The sequence below is a fragment of the Gavialis gangeticus genome, unplaced genomic scaffold (genome assembly GCF_001723915.1).
Source record: "Gavialis gangeticus isolate Ggan-Ray unplaced genomic scaffold, GavGan_comp1, whole genome shotgun sequence".
NCBI classification, from domain to species: Eukaryota; Metazoa; Chordata; order Crocodylia; family Gavialidae; genus Gavialis; species Gavialis gangeticus.
Genome location: NW_017729026.1, coordinates 7,293,618 through 7,296,927, shown reverse-complemented (window position 1 = coordinate 7,296,927; position 3,310 = coordinate 7,293,618). Strand labels below are relative to the sequence as shown.

The window sequence follows — 3,310 nt, the reverse complement described above, 5'->3', positions numbered from 1 at the left end:
CAGGTCCCTTCCGACCCTAGAAACTATGAAACTAAGACACTTGCGGTAGCCATCTTCGGTCATCAAATACTTTTGGTTTCGCTTAATGCTCGTTTCGCTTAACACTCGGCTTTTCAGGAACCAATTAAGGGCGCCAAGCGAGGGTTACCTATACATTTAAATATAAACCCAATGCAAACCTATTCTTCACCCCAGTCAACATCTTCCCTCAGAAAATGTCTGATTGAATAGATGAGTCTTATAGCATGCTCAGATAGGCAACCTTAGGGCCACATTAGACCAAGGATAGAGGAAGCTCCACACACTATGGCAAGTAAGGTCCCCCACTGAGAATGCTATGCCTACAGTCTGAGCTGAATGAATGCAGTACTCTGGACACAAGCACTTTAAATCCCTCATCTAGCAAGGTACTTAAGCAGCTGTCTGATTCTGCATCTCCGCATATCTTTTTGATATTTTTATAATTATTTAACATAGAGGTTGGCAACACTTTCTGGCACCAGAATGGAAGGACAAAGCTCAAGATGAAGGCAGGCCAGTGCCAGAACCCAGCTACTTTTCCCCAATGTCTAGCCATGGCATGCAGAAAGACCCATGCCACCTGAAAAAGAACAGGTAAGTCCCCTGCTGCCTGGCCACAGCAGGGGCAGAGTACCTCTCTGCTGCTGAATACTGCTGAAACCCCTGCAGCTCCCTGAGTCAGATCCAATGGCTCTGTGGCCACACTCATTACAATTCATATTAAGTTGATTTCATTGGTAGTGCAGCAAAAGAAGCATAACTTGAGGAGTTCTGCAACAGAGGTGGCCTGGTGCAAGTACAGGATTTAACATGTCCAGAGCGATCAAGGCCAATTCCCTCATTTTGCTCTCCCCAGTTTTCTTTGTTAACATAGGTAGCAATGATTAGCTTCTCTCAAACTCAGGCCAATAATCTGAGCTAAAGCCTTTATTCTTTGACTACGATTTCAAAGACAGAGGCTCTCTAACCATGTGTTCACAGCACTAAGCACAATGGAACTTCACTTTGAGAAGGCTATCACTGTAAAAATAAGGTATATTTAATAATCAGTGACAGTGGCAATCCATGGCTAATTTACTTTAAACAAATGCAGATCTCCAGGACAAAGGCTGAACTGAAAGTGTGTCACACCTGAAGACGAAAAGAGGAGGAAGAAAAGAAAAAGAGGTTTCTAAATGTATACTGGCCCATCAACCCATGTTCAAAACTGTATCAAATAAAGGGATTACGTGCGCATGGCATTCACTGGTAACAATTTAGGGATCAAGAAGATTTAACCCAACTTTATAGGATAAAATAAAGAACAGCTTTAGTAATTCTCTAAAGGTTAATAATAGAGGGATAGATGGCAAGAAAAGACAGAACCTGTTGACCCCACACCACCTCTCAACAGCAGGATGATTTAATAAGTAGCTCAAGATAACAGATAAAATGAAATTCAATTTCTTTCACACTTGATAAGCAACACGTGGTATGACAGGTCAATATTAGAGCCTCTTTGCAGAGATTATCTCCATTTATTCAGAGATAGTTGTGAAAACAAAAGCCTTCACAGTTACAAAAGAAACAAGGGCAGAGCATGCATTTCCCCAGAACCAATTTTTAATGATAAAACTTATTACCCTGCTGTCAATCAGAGAAAAATAGAAGATGTCCTAAAGCTTGTGACAAAAAAAAGCTATTTTCAAAGACGTACACAAAATAAGTACACTGAAACATGACAAGTACTTTACCACTGCTGCCTATCATCAGAAATCCTAAAGGTTGATTGCAATACACAATTTCAATTCCATTTATCTGAAAAAAAAGAAAGTGGATTTTCTGACCAGAAGATAAAACACACATTTGTTGGTGTGAAATTGAAAACAATGAGACAAATATTATAGCAGAGGTAAACTCCTCAGATAACAAGGACAGAGCTTCTTGAGTGCCAGTTTATACAATGCTTTAACCAGCTTTTCCTTGGACTGTTTCTGATTGCATGACATTATAATCGGGAACCAGCTCCGAATTCCTATGCTCCGCAATTAAATATATTGCCTGTTACGTCAACATGATTTTAACCAAACTCATTACAGTTCATATTAACAGTGACTTGCACTGATGTCATTGGCACTTTAGCAAGAGGAGAATAACTTGGAGAAGTCTGGCAACTGAGGTGGTCTGATGCATCACTCATGGGCACAATCAAGCTTTGGGCAGCAATGGTGGCAGCAGCAGCAAAAGCAGTGAGATGGGGATTTTAAACACCACATTGAAAGCCAAAAGCCAAAATGCAATAAACTATTAAGGTAGTTTACTGATAGTCAACTTGATTTTTTAAAATCCCCTATAAAGGGAGTCAAATTTCTGAGGGAGTTGCTTTAATGCCCTGGCATTCAAAAAAAAAAAATGCAAAAAAGATATTTTTAGTTATTTTCCCTTTCCTTATTGATATTCATTCACCAAGGATAGAAATACACCTGAGAACAGTGCAAGTGCATCTGCTCAGGTTCTTCTTTCTGTCCTCCCCCCCTTTTCCTCCCTAGTTGCCCCACCTGGCTTTCTGTGCCCTCTTCAGGGTCACTCCCTTCCTCTCTTGCAGAGGTCTAAGTAATAAAGAAGAGGTCTTTTCCTTCCTGTCTGCATGACTCCTGTCATCCCTTGGGCTTAGACAACTATCCCAGAAAAATGAAACACTTCCTGTTCTGAAACTGGGATAATTAGAACTCAGCAACTTTAAAACAGTTCTTGCAGAGAGCATACCACTGAACTCCTCCCTCAAGAGCAGACACGAGTTGTCATCAACCTGGCACATGAGACAGGAATTGCAAGAGGCCAAGAAAAGATCAGGAGTGCTATGAATGACAACAATAGTCAAGTACCAAAAGCCACCAGACTAAGCTATGATGAATTTCTAAAGATCAAATGCTAAAGGGGTCTCAATAAGAGATTCTATATGATATTTATTCAGAAGCAGTTTGGCATCACTGATACTTGTTGATCTCTGCAAGAATGGTGCCCCTTTAGGCATTGTATACGGGGGTGTGTGTGTGTGGTTTGGCAGCAGGTAATAACTGACCAAGTAATTTGAAAGTGAACTGGGGCACATGGGCTAAGATACTAGACCATAATTAAGTTATGAACAGCAGCTAACAGTCCCTAGCTGAAATGCTCCGTCTTGGCATATATCCTGATTGAGGTCAGGCAGGGTGACGGAAATCCCATAATTGGATGGTGGGAGCACTAGCAAGTCATCAAAAATAGATGCATTTCAGTGGTATCATGAAACCTAAGCTGGTAAACACTA

The 3,310-nt window shown here is 40.8% G+C and overlaps 1 protein-coding gene and 1 long non-coding RNA gene across 2 annotated transcripts in view; one reads left to right on the top strand and one right to left on the bottom strand.

Moving 5' to 3' along the window:
* PTPRK (protein tyrosine phosphatase, receptor type K) overlaps nucleotides 1-3,310 on the bottom strand; it is a 791,004-nt gene that overhangs the window by 152,211 nt on the left and 635,483 nt on the right. The gene's annotated exons all lie outside the window — the stretch shown is intronic.
* The window catches only part of LOC109299786, a 56,341-nt gene that overhangs the window by 35,277 nt on the left and 17,754 nt on the right, over nucleotides 1-3,310 (top strand). Inside the window, exon 2 of the long non-coding RNA XR_002097997.1 lies at nucleotides 478-615. This is a non-coding gene — a long non-coding RNA (uncharacterized LOC109299786). The remainder of the gene's footprint in view (nucleotides 1-477; nucleotides 616-3,310) is intronic.